Genomic DNA, 25,684 nt, shown 5'->3' with positions numbered 1-25,684 from the left:
CGCGAGTGTGCCCTTGTGAATTGGATGGACTGCCGCTGGGTGGCTCACTCTTTCAACCAATTAACACATTTCATTCTCTGGGCCTCCGTATGGGTTCTAAAGATCGTGAAATGCAAAGCGATGGATAAAGAGATGTGTTATTTCGCTTTGGTTAGGTCATATTTGGAACAATCTGCACGTATTTGGGATAATTGGGAGAAATCGTTGTTGAAAGAAATAGATACAGTTCAGAGAAAATCCGCTACATTCGTCAAAAATTGTTACTACGATAAGAAGACAAGTGTGACAGGTGTTTTAGAGAAATTAAGCAGGGAGCCGTTTGAGAGAGATGCGAAGAGAGCAAGGAGACTTTTATAAAGGTTCAGAACAAACGAGTTAAACCATGACACTAAAGGAATTATTATGGCCCCACACTATTTGGGTTGGTTAGACCACAAAGATAAGATAAGGGTGATAACTCCCTAACAGATAGACACGTACAAATATTCCTTCTTTCCCCACACAATCGGGAATCATACGATAGTAGTAAGAAATTGTATTCATTGCATAAATAGTGAATACAGTGGAATTACAAGCGATGACAAGATTCAGCGCTGCGTAGACATGACGTGTATTCGTAGGTGCATGTGTATGTTAGTTGATAGTATATTTATTTGCATGATTTTATGTTTGAATAGGTTTTTAATGTATATAAATGTACATGCATACGTCTCTGTGGGTGTGAATTGGCATGACTTTGTTAGTTTTGCACGTGTTTTTTTCTGTTTTACGGGTGGTGACCTAACACCCCCCGCCACACGCTCTTGTGTCGGCTTGCAGGGCATTGTGTAGATGTAGCTCACGAGCAACTTCCACAAAAAAAGATGTAGTATATGCGATGAATTAATTTCCCGATCGAAGTATTTCCCCTTCTCTGAAGTAATTGATGGGGAAATTAGTGAATGCCAAGAGGGCACCACGGTGCTCTGACTCATTGCCTAGAATTGAATGAATTGAATTGAATCTTCGACCCTAGTACTTATCCTAAATGCACAGGCGATGCATTTATCGGACCGCTTTGACTTCATCGAAAGGAAATTGAGTGCCAAGGCTCGAAATACGCGCGCGTGCCATTTCACTGAGAGGGTTGCGAGTGAATTTTCGTGAATCGTGAAATTTAAATTTTGTCCGGAGAAGGTGCATGGTCTACCGGGGGGGGGGGGCACTTCGCTGAAATAGAGGGGTGCCGAAATCGGGACCCCCCTAACTTCCGTGGACGGGGCGAGGGGGGGGTGACGCGAACGCTCTTAATTCGCAACGGGCGATTGACGAGACAGAGCGGGGGAGGGGTGGCGAGGGGGATGTCCCTTACCCCCCTTCCCCGCTGCCCCCGCGGTTGCTGGGCGGAATAAAAAAAATCCCCCCCTTAGTCCGCCTACTTTCTTTCTCCTTCGGATGGCGAGGGGGAGGGAGGGTGGCGGGGGAAGGAGTCGGAGGGACACCTTATTGGCGACATGAATCCCACCCGGCTTTCGTTCCCGAAGACTCCTTGTCGCGCGCGCGCCGAAATGTGCGAATGGTGGAACTATCTGGATTGATGTGAAGCCAATAAACAGCGTAAAAGGTTCACTCACCAAGATTGTTTTGTACGCATGCGCTAAAACCAGGGCGGCAATCGAGCCGAAGGCTGGTTTGATTAGTGGGCAGGGTACAATGAGCTCAACTCGTACTTGAGGTCGGCGGCTCTTTCATCAACACCTCGAGTGCCGCCTGCGATTTGAACTTCCCGGGAATATACAAGGGCTGTCCAGAGAGTGACTTTTGACATAAAATATGAACCTAATGACAAGACAATGTTTTATCACATACATTTGAAATGCACATTCTTAAAATATTTTTCTTCATAGTCGCCATTCAAATTAAGGCATTTATCATAACGCTACACAAGCTTTTTAATGCTGTCTCTGAAGCAATCTGCCACATTCCATTTTAACAATTTCTGTTACACCAGTATGCAATTCTGCCTCAATGTCAAAGCGCTGTATTGCAAGTCACGTCTTCATCGCTGGAAAGATGTGCTACTCGCCTTCCGAATCGATTTTCGTGGATTTTTCCGTTGATTTTCACCGAACTGACGGTGAAAATCAACTGTCAACCATTAAATCTGTCACAAGGTAAGGCCGACCACTGCGGTCCTCGTCGTGATTCCTGGTCCTCGCGGCGATTTTTAAACTGAATGCACCACTGCCTCACTCCGCCTTCACCCATTATTCCGTCTCCGTATACTCCACAAAGTTGCCTATGAATTTCAATTGACTTGTGGTTTTTTGCCAGTGAAGACCTAACCACAAATCTCGTCGACATTTTCTATTGCAGCGCACATTTTAACAGTTCGCAGTGAGTAAAGTAGAATAATCACAGTCTGCACACCACCACAGCAGGATGCGTACTAAGTGTAGGGACTTTTAGACACCAAGATGGTGGCTCTAACCCTACCCACCGCTGCGCTAGGCCGAAACGTAAGTTACTCTCTGGGCAGTCCTCGTACATATGGTGAGCCTGAAACATATCACACAGTTTGGGCGAAGCTTAGGGTGCCCAAAGGCCTCACTAGGAATCGAACTGGAGTCCTCCGGTCGGTGGACCACCCTCACGAATTTTCTCAAAATTGCCAGCCACCCTCTAGGCTATTCTTTTCTTGATGACTATAAATGTAAATTACAATAAAGTAGTTATTATTTTTACGATATACCTCATAAAATAAATTTAATTAATTTTCAGAAAATTATTACAAGCAACCATATTTTTTACCGATATTGTTCATAAATTATGCATTTCTGTTTGAAATAGCGTGGCAACTGTTGCACAAAATTGAGTAATTACGCATGACACTCAAAAGAGTGATGTGTTTATGATGAGAAAATAATTACCCGGGGTAGCACGAGGAGAACGTTCAAAAAGAAACGAAAGGGGAATTGGCGCGCGTAAAATAAAAAAGGGAGCGGTGCGATCGGAGGTGGAGAGGTGGGAGCTCGCGACATTTGCGGGGACAGCCTCGGGGGAAAGCCCTTAAGCCCTCCCTTTCGCCCGCCGCCTGGGATGCACCGACGCCCACAAACGCTACGTTGCCCGACATTAAAATAAATGCATAAGTCTCTCACACTTAATTTCTATCCATACATGCCATTCATTTTTTCAAAACAATACTTCTACTGAGTATTTGTGCAGTAACAGTGTTTCTTTATTTCAGTTATTCCATGACTTAAATCTGTCATCAATTTCCTCCTCCTCGTGAAAGCTTCTTTGCCTGACGCAATTCATCTCCTCAGTAGGAAAATAAGGAGAATTGAGTAAAGGCAAATATAAGCTTTCACAAGAAAGAGGAAATTGATGACAGGGATGTTGAGGAAGGATGTTCAGAAAAGGCTCGTCAGAACTCTAATATGGAGCGTGATGTTGTACGGCGCGGAAACATGATCGTTGAAGCAGGAGGATAGACGTAGATTGGAGGCCTTTGGAATGTGGGTTTGGAGATGGATGGAGAGGGTGAAGTGGACAGAAAGAAAAACAAATGAGGAAGTGCTAGGCATGGTGAAAGGGAAAGAGAGTGGATTGATGGAAGAAATGCAAACGAGTCGGGAAATATGGATGCCAAGCAATTTGATTGGGGATAGGATGCTGAAGACTGTGATAGCGGGGAGAATGATATGCAAACGAGGAAATGGTGGGTATAGGATAGGGACGTTGGACGGAATGAAGGAAATATATGGAGATTAAGAGGGGCTTATTGTAGAATAGGATGTTGGGTTGTGTTTTGTTAGGAGAGACATGATATTAACTTGGTAGCTTCTGTCCATCCAAAACCTACCTTGACCAGTAGATTACCTATAAAAATCCATGATCATTCTATTATACCTGCAGCAATTATAGATTGAAATGTTCTAGTTAAAGTATTTCGTCAGGTACTCGAAGTTCCTCATCAAATAGAGCCAAAGTTCTAAACTGCAGCTGCCTATGTGTATTGGCAAAGGTAAACTTGTATTTCCAGTCAGATCAATTCTGACAAAATGGATAAGAAAAGTTGAAGCATTTATTCCAATGAAGTTGAAGGAGTTTTTATTATTTTTTCAAAGTTTTTAAAATGCTGACTTTATGCTAACGAGAATATTTTGTGACGATTGTAAAATGATGTGAAGTATATAAGCGTTCCCTTACGGTTTTCCCTATAATCTCACAGAATCACGCAATATAGAAAAAAAGTCTTCAATATTGATACGCTACAATTTTGAAAAAAATGATAAAGTTATTTACACACTGAACCATATGGGATAAGTGTGCGTTACTTACTTAGGCTCACTTCAAGCGCGAGAGAAACACGGGATGTCTCATTAACATATATTACACACTCCTTTCACTTTCTTTTTCATTCACTTTTCTCACCAACGACTGCCATCAGTTTTTATCGCCAACGACTGCCATCAGTGTCCGCGAAAAATCCCCTCGCGGGATGGGGCACGCGCCCTGGGACGAAGGCACGTGACGAAGAGGTGGGCCGCATCACTTTGCACGTGAACAGGCGAAGCGGGCGCCCTCCAGGCCGGAGACGGCCGCAGCCCGAATCACTTGGCACCCCGCTAGAGAAAGTCACGGAGGAGGAGGGAGATGGTGTGAGAGGGGGGAGGTGTGGTGGGGGAGCGGGGGCGGGAGAGAGGGGAGGGGACGAACCAACGGGCGGGAACGGAGGCGGGAGCGTTGGTCGCGAGCAGCGCCGACCCTCAACGTCGGGATCCCCACGACTTGATGCTCACTCCGGCTGTTCCACGAGGGCCAACAGCTGAGCGAGAGAAAGCGAGCGAGCACGTCTGCCTTCGGAACGGAGTAGCGCATCGAGGTGGACCGCAGCAGCACCGAAATGGAGAGGAAATAAGGTGGGTGCAGGGGGCGAGCCTCGGAATGGCTGAGCACCATCGGTGGAGATCATTTCGCAGGTGCCGGCAAGTGGCTGGCTTCCCTTCCGCCGTGTGACCCTTTTCGTGTGCGGGTGGCCGATCTAGCCAGTAACCTCGGCCGCTCACTCCGTTAGGCCGCCGACGAAGAGTTCGTGTAATGTGGTCGAGGCGGAGGGCAGACAAAACGGTCGGTCGTTCGACCAAGAATGCATTCCGAGCGAATCAGTCCAAGTGTGCTAATGGATTAAAGTGTATGCAGATCCATTAGTATTACGAGAATAGACTCAAAGTGTTAGGAAAAGGACGTATTGAAATGAAATAAGTAACCTTGCAATTCCACGCGCGCAGTGTGTTTGAAATTACAAAGTTACTTATTTCATTTCAATGTGTTGTGTTAATTCCATAAAGTTACGCCGCAAATAGCTAAACAAAAGGACCCATTCTGTTCGAAAATAATTTTATTTCTTTTCGTGATTGATTTTAAATGTTTACTGATCTGAAAGCTGATCAATAGCATGAGCTGTTGCCATTGACACGTGTTTATTACATTCCCTCATCTGCATTACTCTTACTTAATTCTGCTCATCTGCTATTCTAGTGCGCCATCTTCTAAAATGTATGTCAAGGCAAAGCGGCAAGTCTTCTTGATTCAATTTCATATCCGATGGAAACATTGTGCGGGCCATTAAGAGTCGGAATATGTGTTAGCAAAAACTTCCCATTTCATTAAGCATGGCTTCCTCCGACCTTTCACACACGCAAGTCTTTCCACCAGGGCTTTGTGGAGGAGGCCCTTGCCGTTTTGTTCCTTCGGTTGCCATGCAAGGCTTCTTGTCAACACTCGCGGGTCACGGTGAACGTGTTCCGATACTCCCATAAGCAACACCTTTCGCAAACACGAGTGAAGGTTTATGTTTCAATGCGAACGAAATTTTATGAAGTGCCAACCGCCATTGAATCGAAGCCATCACCCCGCGACCTAAATTCAACGCGAACGCCGGGATTTTAAATTGGAACGTTTCGCGCACTCGATGGCAATGTTAGCTAGGAGCGAAACGTCAGTTGTGAAGAGGAAAAGGGCGTCGGATACTTACACCGAGGATGCGATGAGTCATCATGGTTGCTGCAAGGAGAAATCGAGCTCACCGTTAGCAGCAGCGATCATCTAATTCGTAATTTTTCACCGCCGCAGAGTAGTCGATGAGCGAGAGAAAAAGAGAGAGAGAGAGTTGGAAGGGGGTTGGCAAGGGTAAGAGGGGACGAGAAATTTCTCCACCCCGAGGAAATGCAGCGGATGGGCGATCCCCTGCCCCTCAGTTTCCCACAGCACGCCACACTCGCTTCGTAAGAGGTTTGTTTAACCATTCATTCGGTTGCTACTTAGCGACATTAGTCGTGTCACCAACGACTGCTCTTTTATTCCTCCCGTGAAGGCCACATGGACGTTGCTAGGCAGCATTGTGCTCGGTGGTGGCAGCATCCTTGCCATCACCTCTTTGCAAGGAATCGCAATGCACACGTCATTCTCGACGTTTCATTTCGAGTCGTTTCGTGCTGGCAACTCGGCCTTGCTTACCTTATTCAAGAAAACTGGCGAGTACATGATGAATTAGACACGTCCGTCACCCGAAAGACTATACATTACGATCTAAGCTTGAAGGATATGAAATCACGAAGTCGGAGGATACCTTTAATGGTTTAGCTGAGCTCATCTCAATGTGAAGTGGCGATCTGTGGAATTTGGAATCGGACCCATGTTGTGGCCGAATGAGGGCTAGCTCAGCATCGTGAGAGACCCTTAAGAGGGTCGAAGTGCGAGGGAGTGGAAGTTGGTTTGGGAGTTGGGCAATTCAAAATCAGTCATAAGAATAAGAATTTAAACAGAAAAGTGTTGACTTGAGATGTTGAAAGACAACACTCTGAACTGATTTCGAATCTGGGCGTTGTTCCTTATAATCGATTTGGGAGAAAGGATTTCACTCGTCCCATTATTTTTTCAACTTTGTCTCTGTCAAAGAGTGATCCTATTCCATTACGTCGAGGACGGAGTAAACTGTTAATGTAACGTTGCGTGATTACATCCTAAAGGAATGTTGCTCATCTTTTGGCTCTTTTTACGGTTTCGTTAATTAACTTGGCCGAGGGAATTTCAGAATTACACTATATCTTCTTTGAATAATGGTTCTACGAGATGAAAATGAAACATTAGTGCCATATTGCAATTTAAAACATCTATTGCCTACGTTTTATTCCATGTTGTAAAAATAAATGCTAATGTCAGTGCTATGCACAAAGGGTGGGAAATAATTTCGAAGCAAAGCGCCGAAGGTCGTGCTGCCTAAAGATCTCTAATGGATCTCTAATCTCGTTTTTTCAGCCATTGGAAATCAATTGGACCTTTTGAAACCTCAACTTGGGATACCTCAAACATTAGCATGATAGGACTAAAGTAGTGGAATCTTCATCATGAATGGGAATCTGCCAAATAAAACTTCTTATTTCTTGGTTGATGATAATGATTAAGCCCATCAATGTGATCAATTATGTCGTTTTCAACAAATGAAATTGGCAAAAAAAGTTGACCTTTTCGGGGTTAAGAGAGACAATTTGAAACACAAAGTGTCGCGCGCTAGTCAACGAGGGAGGTATTCGGAGGGAAGCATGGCATTCAGCTTGAGCGATCATCGATCCTCGCCTGGATTTAAAAGACATTTCAAGTTCTCTCTGTCTTTGGAGCGCCGCCAGAAGGGGTCGACGAACGATGAAAAGGGTGCACCGAGTTCAATCCTGGCGGAAATCTAAACAGTCTTCGGGCTAATTCCGCCTCGTCACCGATGTTATCTTTAACTGAAAGAGATTATAATGAATGACCTTGATCCGAGCAATAGAATTTCTCGGGGTGACGCATCCGGCCAAGTTGGCGATGGGACACTTCGTGCATTTGAATGCGATGGGTGCACTCTCTTCTGGGAGGTTGATGCCATTATGGATAGATTGGAATGAGAATCATTTTATGAACTAGGCGTTTCTCTTGCATCGGTGTTGGCAGCTAAAGGAATCGCTGATGATGGAGACGTAAACGCCCTAATATGCTCACATTAACGCCAAACTATTAATTTCTTACACAGGTCAACCTATCAATAAATATTTTATTTCAAAATATATCCGGGATGAAGCCCTATTTTGATTTCGTATTTTTCAATTTGGAAATCTGGTGGTTCCATTCATCCCTGGTCCACTCCCTCCCCTCCAACGTCTCTTCATAAACACAAAGTGAGCGAATCTCGCCGGTGCCTAAAGGACCCTCCCGTGGTACCACCGGCGCGACGAAAGTACCCCCGCTTTGATATGCCCCACAGGGGGGTGCAGAAGCGTGGGACACCACCTGATCATTCCTCCTTTGTTCTTTGCAGGTCACGGCCGTCGCCGAGGAAGCATCCGAAACGTTGAAGGACCACGCCCCCTCCCGCAGAATAATCGCCCCCAAAGCCATTGGAATTGTACCCCCCCCCTCTGTAACCCCCTGCGCCCCCGCGCGGAGAGCCCGGCAAGAGGGCCACTTCGTGAAAGCCGAGGGAGGCGAGCGTTGGACCTTTTACTGGAGGGAGGCCATCACACCCTCAACGACTCCGGAGCACAACTTAATGGCTTCGCACGCTGTGGTGAGCCATCGTACATTCTCTGCACTTGATCCCCTCTTCGCCATCCCTTGTCTGCATGATCCCTTGCCGGATGGCGTCTCGCGAAGCAGATCCTTGTCCGGTGTCGCGGCAACCTGACACGAACCGCCGTTCCTACGGTTAATGAGCGGAACTCGAAACGGGACGATCGTGAGCGTTTAAAGCAACAATTCCTTTCATTTTTTTAACAAAATCATTATTCTCATCTCGCCGATTTTGCGGTTCCAGGGTCATTTTTGGTCGCGTCTGTCAGTTTTGCAGACATGCAGGAAACCAACAAATTTTCGAAGGATTTTCTTTGCTCAAGGAACTCGTTTACCCCCTATTAAAAAATTACGCCCAGGATTTGGGTGGGCAGAAGCTACCTAATGGTATAAGGACAATTCCCTTGTCAATCCTTGCAACACACAACCTCGCATTCAATATTAAAATTAGTCTCTCTTCATCTCTGAATACTTCCTTCCTCCTTTCATTCCGTCCAATATCCCTATTCTATTCGTGCACCTTCCTCGTTTTCCTAACATTCTCCCCCGTATCACAGTCTTCAACATTTCGCTACTGATTCATATGGTTTTCATCCATTTTTCCTCCCTCTTATGGGTTTCTCCCAACTATCCCCTCTTCTCCCCCACCATACTCCCCCACTTCCTCGTTTGTTTTCCTCTCGGTCCACTTCACCTTTTCCATTCTTCAACCCACCTACATTTCAAAAACCTTCAATCTACGCCTATCGTGTTGCTTAAACCACCACGTTCCCGAGCCGTACAAAACCACGCTCCATATCAGAGTTTTGACGAGCCTTTCTTTAACATCCTAATTCAATGTCCCTGTCATCAATTCCCTCCTCCTTGTGGAAGCCTCTTTACCTAGTGCGATTCTACTTACGTACCATCTTCTTTGAACATTTTGATCCAAAACACTTCCGAGAAAGTTTAACTGTTCCACCTGCTAAAGTGTATGACCATCCATTTTGCTGTTTAACTTAGCCTTTTTCTTTATCGAAAAGCGCGTAACCACTGTTTTGCTTGCATTAATTCTCATCCCATACCTATCCCACGTACTTTCCATGTCTTGCAGCCCATTGGCTGACTGGCTAATTAAAGCTTAATCATCCCCAAACTTGATTAATTTTATAAATTCCCCACTCAATTTCCTTCCTACATCTAGTTCTTCTCAGGTCTCTTTAATCATTTCCTCCAAATATTCGGTGAACAGCACCGGTGATAATGGACACCCATGCCTTAACCCTCTTCTTAAAAAAAACTTGCCCAACCCTCTCTCCGTCCGCGGCTCGCACCGCTAGTCCATTTAGTCCAATGGTCTGCAATAAATTCATTAATTCCTCCCAAGTATGCCTTTGGAAATCTAGGAAACAGACCCATACATCCTGATTGTAGTCTTATGTTCCTCTCTATTAGTGACCTCATTTCTAAAATAGCATCACGCGTGCCTCTCCCCTTCCTAAACCCAAACTGAGCATCCCCTAAGTAATCAAATGACCTGATTTCCGTCCTCTTGTTGACAATCCTGAGAACCACTTTAGCTGCGTGCGAAATCAATCTTACTGTTCTTTAGTCCTCACATTATGTAGCCTTAATCTTTTTTGGTTCAGGGGCTAACACTGATCTGACGAAATCTTCCGGCTAAATTCCTCTCTCACGGTTGATACGATTTATTCCATAAAAACTCTTCCGCCCACTTTTCCTAACCCTTTAAGAACTTCGGCGGAAATATTGCATGTCCCAAACGCCTTATTTAATTCCAATTCCCTTAATACTATTTCTAAATTTACATATAGTGAGCCTGGACCTAAGCTATCCTCATCTACGTCTTATTTTCTTACTATGTTTTAGCTTGCTAGCCAAATGTATTTCCCATATAGTTTTTCTATATACTCATTTCAACTCTAATGAATCTTCCCTGGTTTATTAAATAATTTTCCTGACTTTCATTTGATTGTTTGCTACTATTTTCCTCTCTAACTTCCCGGCAGTGCTTCAACCTTTCTGTATGATGCATCAATTTCACCCTTCTATTGCAACTTTCCATATCCTTGCACTGCGTTCTCCTCCACGCTTCTTTTGCTCCCTCTGTTACACGACTCATTTTTTATTGACCTTTTCATATTTACAGTTCCTATAGGTTCGTGTACACACACACACACACACACACACACATATATATAGTGCCATCTAAATGTTATATTGCTCTCGTGAGTGCTTCTACATCATCGATAAAAATAGTATACACGCACACAAACACAAGAGAGCGGGGAAAGGTATGGAAGGGATGAAATTGAGATGGAAAGGTTTGGGAGAGGAGAGGGAATGAAATATTCTGGAGGGTGGTGAGATTAATGTCTGCTATTAATCCCTGGGCAATTAAAGGCGTCTAAGAGACACATAATATGCCAGTGCTCTTGTCTTAAGTTTGAGTGGAGAGTCTGTGGGTGGGTAGGATTCTAAACTAGACTAGCTGAAGGATTTGTCAGTGGGAGTGTAATGGTGGAAGGCGTGATTCGGGATTGGGAGCATCGCGCACAGATCGCTGAACTGTCGTTTGCTCGTGAGCACAGTGGCTGCTTGACCCTTTGATCTCCGGAGATGCCTGACGCCGTCGTGGCTCCGATCAAGGATCTGCTTCAGAGCTCGGTGTGATACGCCGACTTCTCAGTTGCTTTGATGTTTGTTGGGTAATGGTATGTGATGGCAGTTGTGAAATGTAATTATAGCTGCTTTTTATGGTGGAAGGAGTTGAGCGCATGGGAGTCGTATATTTCATCGTTCTCACTTGCATGATTATAACAAAAGCTGTTTTTTCCAATGGAATGAATGAATCAATGAATGGATGGATTTCTACTCTCGAGCAAGATTTACTCAATGCGTTTCTCGCGCAGTTTCGATAAATTAATCAATTCCGACATGCGTGACGAATCGTCAGTCAAGCTTCCCCGAGATCACTGCCGCACCAAGGAAGAAAGGGGCTTCAAGAGGATGGTTGACTCAGTGGTACCTCGCCCCCTCCCGCCGCGGAAAAAGCGACGCGGTGGGAGAGGTAATGAAAACATTCCGACAAAGGCTGAGAGATGTTTCATTCGTAGAGGAATGCAATTTCTTAAGGAATCCCGCTGACCATTATATTGTAGTGAACAAACATCAGCTGCCCTTAATATACATGGGAAGAAGGCATCGGGTCTTGCTTGTTGGTTATGCAAGCGAATTTCAGCGCATTTAGAAGCCGGATATCCAAAGTACTCGTAAGATCTGTGCCCATAATTTTATTTCGTATCGATAAAAAATATTAAAAATGAGATGATAACATTTTTCATTCCGCCTCTTATTTGCCTGTGTGCTAAAAATGGATCGACTCGATTAAAGTGTTTCGAAAGAGGGATTGCGGGCGACTCGAAAGAAAGGCCAAAAAACCCTCAGCCAATGACTGGCATCGGCCGTATAACTTCTAATTTTATTTTCATGAGTATAAAATCGTAATGATGTGTTACATCGTTAACAAGTGTTATCGGACCTCTTTTATTCCTTCTTTACGTAGGCGACCTTAACTCCGTAGTAAATAGATACATTTATTTTCCGCAATAAATTTACAGAGATATTCGTAATCCTGAGGATAAAGCAGCTTTAGCGAAAGACTTAAATGCTATACAATTCTGGTGTGACACTTGGCCATTAGAATTAAACTTTAAAAACTGCATAGTGATTACTTTTTGGAAAAAGAGCAACTCTCTCCCGAACGCCAACTGCGTTGGGAACACCGGAATGGAATGTGTACATGTATACTTGATTAAATACATGGGCGTTACCCTAACTCAAGAACTCTTCTAGATACGGGGAATATGTGGGCAAGCTAACAAAAAAATTAGGATTTATTATAAAGGTATTGAACAAATTATATGAAAAGGTTAAAGAGAAATATTGTTTCGCTGGTTAGGCCTCATTTAGAATATGCCGCTAGTAATATATGGGATCCTCGCGAAGTTGAATTGATGGTCTAGTTGGATTGCAATGTCGAGTTGGATCGATTGTAATCCAGAAGATTATTAACATTCTCCAGCAAACAGAATCGACATAGATCCTACGGTAATCAGCGATCGATTCGGCGGCAAACGGCGAATGGGCTCAGTCTGTGGCCAACCGATGAGCATCGATTGGTCGACTCGATCGAGGATAGGCAGGCGCGACCGAAAATCCTTCGCGGCGACGAGTGCCCGCGACCTCGAATAGAGAAGAGGCGTGGGAAACGAGGGCTGGACCCCTAGGCCGGCGGCGCCGACCGTCATGGGCACAAAATGTCGACCTTGACCTCATTCACTTTCGCTCTCGGCATCCGAGGTGACTGTACCGAATTGAAGAAAAGGCAAGCATCGTAAGTTTGCGGATCCGGTAGCAGAGAGCACCACCAGTGGACTTTAAGATGTGAAGGGATCGGAAACGAATGGGAAGTGAAGATGAAAAGTGAATGGATTGTGAATAGATGTGATCGAAGGATTCGACATTGAGGACAGTGCAAGTACGTCGAGCGATGAGCGCGGAGATCGGCGGAATTAAGGCGCGTCAGCCATTCCACTTATGGAACCCGTTTACTGGGACTCACCTTGATTACTTGAGTCCATTTGAGGCTATTTCGTAATTATTTTTATTTTCTCATTATTTCCTGTTCTATTGTGCGCCAATAGTAAAGTATCTGAAAGGGGAAGTAGCTTCAGAAGATGACATTAATGCTATTCAACGCTGGTGCGACACTTGGCAGTTAGAATCAAACTTAAAATAGTGCGTAGCGATGAATTTTTAGGAAAAGAACAATTCCATCCTGAGCGCCTACTGCATCAGGAATTTCCCAAATAGAAAGGGTAAACTCGATAAATACTAAAGCGTTACCCTAACTTAAGGCCTCTCCTGTGTGAAACACGCACGGGGAGTATGTGGACAAGCGAACAAAAAAGTGCTGGGGAAATGCAACGAAATGATCAATGAGAAATGTTATCTTTCGCTGGTTAGGCCTCATTTAGAATATTCTGTTAGTATATGGGATCCTTACGAAGTTGAATTGATTGCCGAATTAGATAACTTAGAGTAATTAGATTTGTAATTCGTTTTTATGAATTTGAAAATATATTACTGAGTCCTTCGTACTACGGTAGGAAAGATCATCTGAATAAAATCAAAGAGATTAAGTCTAGAAGAGACAGATTTAAGATGCCTTTTTTCCCACGAACGATAAAAGATTGGAATGACATTATCCGACCGCGCTAGGAGTGAAAGAAAGATAATTTGTTTAACAATCAGTCTGGTGTGTAAATCGACCCCTGCCACACACCCTGACGTTGGCTTGCAGGGTACTATGTAAAAATGCAATAATAATGTCAACTCATTCACGCCAACACGTGGAGCACATTTAGCACTTGAAATATGGTAACTCCGAAACGTACTTTCAGCAAAAATATTGATGTAGACGTGTTCACGAACAACGAAGCTTGTAATTTTTTATCGTCAAAACAAATAAGGAATATAATGTAAACAACCTATTATTTCTCCGTCATCTCTATTGCGATAGAATCGACTGCGAAAGCAGTCCATGGTCGTGTTGATGGTAGAAGGCGCACTTTGTCCGCATGACAAATTATTTTCAATCAGAAGTTACGCCGTTAGAAGGCGCACTCGACTGATAGAAGATAAGTTTGTTTTACTGCCGTCATGTCTAGGATTGCGCGATCACTCATGGGCGAGTGAATGAAAACAAAAAGCGGACATAACGGATCTAGAGCGGCTGCTTATCAAACGTATTCCTTGACAGAATCATCTTTTTTATGCTTACTGTTGATTATTTTTCTTGTATTTATTTTTCGCGAATGAATATTGAACTCTAAACTGCGACCTTGGTCGTAATATTTCCTGGTAAATTTGCAATAATAATCAGCTGAAAGTATAATATGCATGTTAAAATGCTATAGCGGAGAGAATTGAGTCGGTGTTGGTCGAAATACGAGGCTACTACCTACTGTAATGGAGCTCGAGCAGCCAATTGGAAAACCGATGTAAGAAAATTCCTGACTCGCGGTGGGCGCGGCGTGGAACGTGTCGAAAATTTGAACGGACGATGCTAATGCTCCCGTCACTGCTTAACCGTTCGAATCTCGAAAGGGGTCATCCATGGCGTTCAACTGTCGCTTGGAACGGCCCTCGATGGGGGGATGGTTCCGGAGTGCGTGATCTTGAATACTTGGCCTTGTAAGGGAGGGAAGGGGGCCCCGGTCTTGTGGATCGTTGATATTTCCTTTTTATTTCCACGAATGATCACTCGTGACCGACGAAAAGAAAATGCGTGCAGGTCCCATGCTCCTTTACTACATGGGTAATCCAGCAAGTCACGTACATTGGCCGATATTCATCTCCGAATGAAGTGATGATCCTGGTCCTCTTTTAATTTGGGCCAATTGGTCTACGTATAACTGGGAGCAATTCGCAACCAAGTAAAAAAAGAGGCCTTATTAATGGGTAAACAAATTGCATAGTAATGAAACAATGAAATTAAATTTTCGGGAAGTTTTTATAAGTTTAATTTCACACCCCTAAATAATTTAAATATTCACGCACAGAAAATGACTTTCACTACTCGATAATTTATGAATTTCAAACATACCGTTCGGTACTTGGTATTATGGAGAATGAAATTTCATATGGGAGAAAATTTTCATTATGAGAAAAAATTCAACAACTTTTTCTTCGAATGAAATATTTTTTGCGTGGGATAGGTAATTTTGTTTTCGTTGAGCATCAGTATATTCTCCTCCTTTTACTACAGAGTTTCGTATGCTCGAGTTCTGTGATTTCTCGCGCCAGAGTAAGATAAGAAGCGTGTCGTAAGCGGCAGAGCATCTATGGTGGGCGGGCACAGGCCCCGGGCACTCCACAGCTGGCAGAGCCATCCCAAATCCACGCCCCCCGCCCCCTGGCGCCGGAGGTCAGCGCCGAACCCCCCCCCCCCCCTGAACGGCCACTCACAATTTTCGATTCCTTGCATCATGTTGCCAACTGCCTGCTCAGTTTTACGGTGACAATTAGACATGAGTATATAGGTTTTTGTGCTGGGCGAGATCAGGGAATCAATCCGGGGATTTTTTAAGGTGGTAGGATCTTCCGGATTGGAACCCTAAATTGATCGCGGTCAAGATCATTATTCGAGATTTTCATTATGAGACAGCAAATAGTTTGTACTCTAGTCCAGTTTATTATCAAAATCGTTTCATTTTGATTACTGATTATAAACCTATCTAAACACACACTTGTTTATGCACCTACTACAACTTATGGTGGGAAAAACATTGAATTGTAATGAAAAATTACATGCGTTTTAATTGAATATTTTTACAAGTAAGTGATTGAATTGAAAATTTAAGCCCCATGTAAGTGTTTTTCAACCAAATTAAATCTACAAAGAACGGCGGCAATGATGGCTGAAACAAACTTCTATGCGTGGCGCAATTGGGAGGCTACCTAGGCAAAGACCAAAGGAAAGAAGTGAACATTCAATAGAGATACGTAAGACTCGGGCTAATGATGACGTGTTCGAGATAATTGAATTATTTTTCAGCAGAGAAGACATTAAAACCTTCCATTTGTACAGCCTTCAAAAGAAGGAACTACGTGTGCTTCTCAATTAATTTTTCAAACAAGATGGAATCAAGACGAAAAATTGATAATGTTCTCCTATTTGCGAAATGCAATGGTGTCCTACATCCAGAATCCTACAGCCATAACATCGTAAACACTTATTTAAAAAATGCTCCAATATCAGATTACGTTTTTCTGTGACTTGTAATATGCTTTGCTATTCTATTAGGAGACGGAGGTTTTAATTACTGTTGAATTAAGGATGGCGAAGAAACACGCTTGATGATGACATTATTTTGAAATTGTGTATTTTTTGTATGCTCAAGTTATTGCGAACATTTCATCAAATTGCAACCTGAAGTGCCTTTGGACGAGATAGTTATTGCAACTTTTATTCTTATAAATACAAAATTTGTTATTTTCATGTAATTTTTATCGTATTCCTTGCTAATTATCCGTAATATTTGCTCATTGCTATCTCTTCGTTGAATTTTAGTGAAAATTCACCTGATTTATTATATAATTCGAATGACATATAGAGAAAATCGATGTGTTAATTCCTCACTTTCTTGTAGGATAGCGCTTTTAGGTGCTTTTGGGCAGAAAATTCCGGAAATTTGTCGCCCGCAACGTCGATCTCTCTTGTCCGCTTGGGCAATATTATTCTGGTCTTTCATCGCGTGGACGAGGTAAACATGATCTCTGCTGTCCGTTCGTCGAAACTTTGCCTTGTGCACTTTTCCCCTCACTCGAAGTTTGGTCTCGCGTTCGTGATTATTGGTTTGGATGGAACCGGCTGGTCGTAGACACGTCACACTCCGCAGGGCATCCTCAGATAACTTCGGTCTTATCCTTCCATTCGACCCAGCTAGCTATCGCTCGAGGGAGTTGAGAGAGGAGGATGTGACGAAACAAACTCCCAAAGGCTGTGACTGGCGCCGCAAGCAGAGTTTCGGGTCGACTTCTGCGAACAATGCCGACGACCTGCAACTGTGGGTGCCGATCAACCACTTCTTCAGACACCCTAGGTGTTTGGTTGACGTGATTTCATGAGAATACTATGGGTTGCAATAAGCCTTGGGAAGGTTTTCCGATGATCCAGTGGTTTACAGAGATATCCGTAATCCTTAGAATTGAACTTAAAAAAGTGCGTAGTGATGAATTTTTAGAAGAGGAATAGTTCCCTCGCGAACGTCTACTGCCTCAGGAATACCGAAATAGAAAGTGTAGACTCAATGAAATATTTTATCCCCACTCACGATCTCTCCTGGGCGTAACAGACACGGGGAATATGTTTGTGGACAAGGTAACAAAAAAATAGGATTTATTAGAAGAGTATTGGAAAAAATGATACTAAAAGGTTAAAGAGAAATGTTATCTTTCGCTGGTTAGGCCTCATTTAGAATATGCTGCTGGTAATATATGGGATCCTCACGAATTTGGGCTGATTGCCGTGTTGGATCGCGTGGAGCGTAGAGGAGCTAGATTTGTACAGGGTTCGTCCGGAAAATAAGTGTACTGAGCTCAGGAAAAAAAATTTATTACACTTTTACATATCTTAAGCTAATATTCCTCAAAATAGGACCCTTGTGAGTCGATACACTTGTTCCAGCGGCGTTCCCATTCCTGGAACGCTCCCGCGAAGGCATCATCGGGAACCTCTCGAAGACTCGTCGTCGACCTCTTCTCTGCCCTCCACGAGCATCTTGTGCCACCGAAAGATCATGTTTCTGGACATGGCTGACTCCCCGTAAGCCTGGTTAATCATACCGACAGTTTCGGTAGACGATTTCCCAAGCTTTACCGCAAATTTGATGGAATAACGCTGCTCCAAAAACTTCGGCATCGCGTTCCGTGACGTGGGTCGAGCGTGGAGGTTCGCGTTAACAGAGCTCCTCACTACACCACAGCTCAGAGCCGACTGCCTTTTTCAGCGTCGCTTGCCAACATACCCCCCTCCAATCGCAGCCCGTCAGAGCGGTGCTGGGCGCGCCGCTCCAGGCGCGCCCAGCCCAGGAGTCAGTACACTTATTTTCCGGACGAACCCTGTAAATCGTTATTACGATAAACTCAGCAGCTTATCGAAAATATTAGAGCTGGGTTAGAAATCACTGAGGGAGCGAAGGTTAAATTACAGATTAAACCTCTTGCATGAATTGGAAGGATGTCTCTTAAGTGATGATGTTGTAATGTGTCATCGACCCCATCCTACTACGGTAGGAGAGATCATCTAAATAAAATTAGAGAAATTAAGCGTAGAGCACTTAGATGTCCTTTTCCTACGAACGACAAGGGATGAGAATAACGTTATACGACCGCGCTATGAGTGAAAAGTATTTCGGGTCAAAATTAGGCTGATGTGTAATCAACCCCGTCACACACCCTAGCGGTGGCTTGCAGGGTACTGCATTAGTAATTATAAAATAAAAAAATATTGTAGGCACTAATTTTAATCAAACTCATCATAGATTTTTCCACATTCATGCGTCTGCAGTGAATGAGAAATATTTAATAATGGGACAGTAACGCGTGTTTCATTTGGAAAAATACGACTGATACAAAAATAAGTTGGTGTGTGACGTCAGCTGCAATATTTAAGACCTTTTTAACTTGTGTGCTCAATTGAGCAAAATTGCATATCAATATTAACCAAGGTGTTCATTTCCAGTCAAAGTTTTATTTTTATCACAAATATTTAAATTAATATATTTTTATCTTGAAGGAGAATGTTAACCATCACAATGATGCGAAATATAAATCCCATCATACGTAGAAACTGAACCTGCGGGCTCCTGGGGTGATGGCTCAGGTGAGAGCTTTGGTTCAAATCCCGGCTGACGCCTCTCATGACACCCTGCATCTGGTCGTGGGAAACGGCACGACACAATGTGGGCTCCCCACAACGGCATGATGGTCTCGTTCCATCTCGCACAATTTTGCAAACACCTGCGTTTATAATTCGTGACATTGACAGAAATTTACCTCGACGGAGAAAAAGGAGTGCCGAAGTCAGGATTTTTAAGAAGTTAAGTGCAGATCTGTGGATTATTCACTGTCGCTGAAAAACATAATAAGAATAGGTAACGGTCTGATTTTATATTGAGAATAGCGTTCATCGAGAGAAGAAAATAGAATGAGTGTCATTCTTTTCGCCCCACGATTCAGATGTTCATTCTAAGATTGCCGTTGTTTCTTCTTCTTGAAACCACAGAGAACGGTTCCTATATCATTGGGTAGAGGCGTAATTCGTTAGCTGTATTGAATGTCGCCTTTCTTTCATGAAACATTCAATCATTGACCCATAGTACGCAATGGAATGTTTTCGTTTATTTTCAAACGGACCCTTTCCCGGAACATTGAAAGAACTGCGGGAGATGCCGCGATATTTCCTTGAACTGAGTGATTCGCTACCATTAATAAAAATGATATGGAAGGAACCGGGATCGAATCTCGGTCAAGTCGAAAAATTTAATACTTAGAAATTGGTGCATTTCCCTGGACAGCAAAATCCCTAGCATTATGTGTCCTAAAAATATTTTTTCTCTTTTATAAAATATCCTTGAAATGTTATCAGCAGTCATTTCCTTCGGAAATAGGTGCTGATCGATTCCTTTAGTTTTTACAAGCAATTGAATACCCAAGCATACCAAATGACAGATGAGTAAACGAAGCCCCAGCGTCGGCCAATCATAGAGATCACTCGCCAAGGAGGCGAGAAAAGAGCAACAGGCGCAAAGATCTGATCCCCTAATGATCTTGGGGTGAGCAGTCGATTGTATTTTTTATAGTTAGTCACTGGGTTTCCTCTCGACCATTCTTGATGCTTAAAACATGCCCAAGTGCTGAAGAATCACCTTTTGCTCCCCAGTTGTTCCACTGGTAATTTTTCGGAATTCTCGCGGGAATCGCAATGACGACAGGTCGCGGAGAATGCGAAGGGGCGAGTGCGAAATGGCTCGCCGAGGATGCCTTAGGGGTCAAGGTTGGATTCATGCGTGCGTGGGTGGAAGGACTCAAGTCACATTTTGACCCTCCCCTTGAGGGATGAAGTCCGTCAACGTCCGCGTTAGAAGGGTTTTCTAGCGGAGGGAGTCGGCGATGGCCGTAGGGGTCGGCCGACGGCTGCGGGGCGCGCACGTGCAGCAAGGGACAACTGTGCCTCCCCTCGCGGCGGAAGAGATCGTCGGTCCGCCCGCCCTTGTGCTCGATCCCAGGCCGGCCGCGCTTCCACGTGCGCTGCCTTGGCCTTGATTCCTGGCGCCCCTCTCCCGTGCGACAGACTGATACGTTGGCCGATGGTGGCACATTTCCGATATTGGCCTATCTTTGAGATGATTTTGTTATTTAAAAGGATGAGTCAAATGATAAGCTTAAAACTCAAATATTGTTTTATTTCGTAATTTCTTGACTGCTCAAGTTTCTCACTCATACAATTTTCATATGTAGTCGGCGTACAATGTAAGTATTTCAGCGCTTCGAAAGTTCACGGAAATGGCAGTGTTTAAGAACTTCTAGTCCAGGTGTCATCATAAAGTGGAATATGTGAATCACCATTCTGAACTTTCATTCGTTGATGAATTTAGGTGTTTCACCCCCACTTACTACTGAATAAACGAATGAGAGATCACTGTTTCTCTGTGGCACAGGTTAAAAGTCGAACGGCCTTGTTTACTCTATTTTTTCGCCGTATTGTTTCGTTCTGGTATCATGATGCCAGCTGTAGGCTATAACTGTGGCAATAGAAAATTTGCACTTGCACGATTTTTCGAAATTGCTACGAAATTTCAAGGCTATCCCTTGAATCCACGTCGGGATCCCAACATTGAATGAAAGATTGATAGCACCTCTGATAACACTCCCTCTGTCAGAAAATCTAATAAAATTAGGTTAGTGAAAATTTAACAAGGCGGTACTATGAAAAATGCTTAACAGTTTGAAAAATTCCGCCATGCGTATATTTCTTAGAAGAAGAAAAACAAAGTTTAATAGTTTTCTTACCGACAATGTTTAGACCCTGAGTGATAATGTTCTTTAACACTTTAAATAGATTTAAGAAAAGTTCACAATATTAATTATTAATTCCTTAAGTAATGTAGGTTATGCACCATTTCGTCGAGACAGACAGTGATTAAATCCTCCCCCGAGCCGTCATCTCTATCGAAATACGAGCCTCAGTATTTCTCTTCGCCAGAATATTGTCTGCACTCCCACATGCGAAAGCGGTTCCGTCCAGCTGTCTCGTCTGCTAATGAAAGCGCCTCGCATCTGTCTGCTTTTAGGCCGTCGTTCATCGGCCCCGTACTAATGATCCTCGTGTCATTCACCGACCGCTCGCCGACGTCACCCGCGATTGGCGGCGCTCCTGGAGCGCGGACATAAGAATAGAATGCGGCGGTGAAAATGAGGACGAATAGCGGAAGGGCCGGGTTGACAAAATACAATACAAGACGCAGGATTTCTCTCCACCCTTCCTCCATTCCCATCCATCCCTAATGGCGTAAATGGCCTTAGCTGTCGGTCGCCTCCCCTAATAAATACTACTATGTAGTACTATGGGGGTAATAATACATTTTCAACATCATCATCCTACCAATTTATGCTGGAGATTTAATCTGTAACTTAACTTTCCCCCAATGAGTGATTCCCAGCCTAGCTCCTCTAATAATGTTGATACGTCACTCAGTTTGTCATGGAAATGACAAATTGAACTTAATACGGCCTCTTTATAGACTGATTATATTAAATAATATTTCCGTAAGCCGTGAAGGGTTTTTTAAAACTGCTGTAAAAGTAAAAAATGAGGGTAAAATTGAGATTGGTGTGGTGATTTAAATACCCGCACCCTGTAAATCACCACGCCAATCTCAAGTATACCCTTGGTTTTTAATTTTACAGTGCCGTAAAAACACTTTACGGATTAAGGAAATATTATTTAATAAAGTCAGCCGGTTTGTCATAACAAAGTTTTATAAATCTACCTCCTCTACGCTGCACGCGATCTAATTCGGCAATCAATCCGACTTCGTGAGGATGCCTTATGCTAGCAGCATATTTTAAATGAGGCCTAATGAGAGAAAGATAACTTTGCACTATAACCTTTTCGTCATCCATGATCGAGTGGAGTATTGAGGGAATTAAGTGAGCTCTCTCAAGCTAAGCACTGCGCTCACGTTCTCGCGTCGAGGTGTTGGTATCGAATGCACGCAAGCAGAAGATAAGCAAGTTCCAGACAAAGCAAGATTCGGCGGTCCAACTCATTTACGGCCCCTCCGCCAGTCCCCCCCAATCCCCTCTCTACCCCGGTCCCCCATACCCCCTCTCCGCGCGTGGGGGTGGACGACACCCGCCCACTTGTCCTCGTTTTATTTATTCGTCTCCATTGGCTTTGGATCTACAGTGTTTTTGGTGTCATAGTATCACACATTTTAGTATTGTTTGTTGTTTTGTTAGTAATTTTATTTTATTATTTTTTATAAATTTTAGTATCTTTTAGTAATTTTAGTAAATTTTAGCATTTTGAGTATTTTTTAGTTCCATGCAAGCCACCGCTATAGGGTATGACAGTGGGTGAATACACACAAGACTAATTTTGACCCGAATATTTTTACCCCTACCGTCGCAGAATGCTATTCTGATCACTTATCATTCGTGGAAAAAATGACATCTGAAATCTAATTGTTCTAAACTTAATTTCTCGAATTTTATTGACATGATTTCTCCTGCCCTAGTACGATGGGGGTAATAATACACCTTCAGCATCATCGCTAAAGAGAAGTCTTTCCAATTTATACAATAAATTTAATCTGTAATTTAACCTTCGCTCCGTGAGCGTTTCCCGGCCTAGTTCCTAAAATACTTTTGACACGCTACTCAGTGTATCATAACACCGCTTTATAAGTCTACCTCCTCTACGCTGCACGCGATCCGATTCGGCAATCAATCCAACTTCGTGAGGATCCCATGGACTAGCAGCATATTCCAAATGAGGTTGCACCCCCTGCCACGCACCTTTTTGGTGAATCGCGAGGTAATTGTGTCGATGTCGACGTAAAAGTATCCCTCAGCCAGAGCAATCTTCTTGTTGTGTTTGTCTAAAAGGCTGGGTGCCAGGAAAACATTCTCTTGGTGTCAGTGAAATTCGTGATTGATTGTTTGTTGAGAAGAACTCCACCGAAAGGGGACAGAAGTTCCATAGGAGCGAGCAGGGACTTGGTCGACTCGAGGGTGTTTTCCAAGGGGTAGCAGATTTTCGTTGGGTACCGGTGATGGGTGCCCTAGAGGTGACCGCGAGGTCACGAGCGCGGGAAATATAGGCGTCAGAGTCCACTGAGAGTGCAAGTTGCAAAAATGTGGGGAACCAAGAGTTGAGTGGCCATCAAGGCCCATTTCCACGTTGTACCCCTCGTCCGGGGGCCTTCCGTCGAACTGATACCGTCCGCGTTGGCGACGGATGTCTGCAACGGCCAGGAAATAAAGGTGAAAATTGAATTTGTTCTCTTACTGATGTTTATTGGGTAAGGACTCGTCGGCGGCACGTTCCCTGCGTGAATGCGGAACGCGGTCTGCCTCGGCGACATCGCAATTTTCCCGTAGGCATGAAATAGGTTTCTCCTTCCAGGCGGACGTCATATTACTGGGCGAAGAAACGGCTGAATGTCGGCATCGGGGCGTGACGTCGTCGATTTGAGGCAAGCATAAGAAACGGTGAGATCACGTGACGAAGCTACGGTTATCCCAAAGGTTCAAATGTGCTGCACTTGCGGAGACTACATGCAAGTGTATTCGCGAAAGGAAGTGCAATAGCCTTCCACAGGTCTGTTATTTCAGCGTGTAGGGATGACTGCAATACTTACTTAAGTGACCGTTGATTACTTAAGCAATTCAATGCGCAAACATATGGTAAGAGTGAACGTTAACCTGTCCTATCTTGCTTATTTCTTCATTTTGCGTGACACAATCGCCCACTTAAAAATTAATTCCGACATGCACTGAATCTCCGTTGTAATCAATACGTTTTTCCTTCTAATGAAGACGTGAAACGAAAATTGTTAACGAAGGGATTCTTTTTCGACAATATAACATTTCAAACCTTCCAAAGAAACTGCGGAAGTTGCCGCTAAATTTGATTCATGAATCACTTAATAATCGCTTCTTCGATAATAATACATTGCTTGCACAACAGACATGTTTCAGGAGAGATATCTGGAAAGAAAATGATTTACAACTAAAATTTAGTCGATGGAGAAAGGAGGAGCCAAGTGGTGGGAAAGCTGCTTTTAATTAGTATGGTGTTAGATCTTTATTTATTTATTTATTTTATTTTTATTTATTCAGCATAAGTCCGAAAACAGCACATTTTGGCTTTTACATCGAACTATTAAACAACGATAACAATGGTCACATTCACAAACACCCAAGCCCTAGGTGGAGGAAAACTCACCCAGGCGGGAATCGAACCCGCGACCGTTGGAATAGCAGACGAGGACGTTACCCCGCCGCCACCGGGGTCTCGAAAGGCATATGAAACTGCAAGCGGAGAAACTTTTGGAAAAAATCTGCTTTATCATAGATTACGAAGCATTGTTATGGAATGGTTCAGAGATTAAATAAAAAAATTCAATTGACAAAAATGAAATAAATTAAGTAGCAAAAATTAAGGAATAAAATAGATTCTTCGTGTTGCTGGCAGGACTTATATTATCCATGATTGACGAATATTTTATTTTTTTCTTCATTTCAAAATTGCTGTATAGATTTTTTTAACAGTAAGGTGACAGCTGATGTATTGGTGTGCTTATCGGATATAGGGAATTTATCCATTTATTACACGCTAATTAATATACCAAATGAGCTGATTGAACTTCTTAACATAAGCCGATCAAATGGGCCCAAAGAAATAAATAAAAACTGGATGTTAAAAAAACCGCAATTGGAACAAATTCAAGCAGGAAGTGGTTTTTAAATAAAGCAAACCCCCAACGAATAGAACTAGAAGGTCAAATATTACGTAGACTACCAAATGGTAGTGAAATACCTCCACGTGATAGTGGATTGCCTCTCATGTTTGGAAATCATGTCAATACGTAAATAAATACTAAAAAGATTTCAATGTTATCCGATGTAATTTTTTATCATGTGGACAAGGCTCGCGGTAGACGGAGCCGTAATAGTCCCTCACTTTGATCACTGCTTCAGTTTTCCTTGACCCAAACAAGGAAAATATAAAAAAACTGTGGAAATTGCTATCAAGGTTTATGAATTTTATACTAAACCACATTATTTAACCCGAATATTTGTTTAATACGAGAAGAAGGAGTTCACCTTGTTCTGATATCTTTCAAATTAAGATATTATAGAGGAAATACCATGCAAGACTTTATGTGAAAAGGAAACGTCTATAAGATAGAATTTATAATGGAAAAGTACATTCGCTTTTGCTGTATGTATCCGC

At 43.3% G+C, this 25,684-nt stretch overlaps 1 protein-coding gene across 1 annotated transcript in view; it reads left to right on the top strand.

The window, feature by feature from the left end:
* Window positions 1-4,786: 4,786 nt before the first annotated feature.
* cu (NADP/NADPH phosphatase nocturnin) overlaps window positions 4,787-25,684 on the top strand; it is a 99,851-nt gene continuing 78,953 nt past the window's right edge. The window contains exons 1-2 of the mRNA XM_071590823.1: window positions 4,787-4,907; window positions 8,342-8,590. The gene's annotated coding sequence lies outside the window, so the exon portion shown is untranslated. The remainder of the gene's footprint in view (window positions 4,908-8,341; window positions 8,591-25,684) is intronic.

Source organism: Hetaerina americana, unplaced genomic scaffold (assembly GCF_022747635.1).
Source record: "Hetaerina americana unplaced genomic scaffold, ioHetAmer1.1.p SCAF_4, whole genome shotgun sequence".
NCBI classification, from domain to species: Eukaryota; Metazoa; Arthropoda; class Insecta; order Odonata; family Calopterygidae; genus Hetaerina; species Hetaerina americana.
The sequence above is the reverse complement of the archived record's forward strand: the minus strand, read 5'-3'. Positions and strand labels throughout refer to the sequence as shown.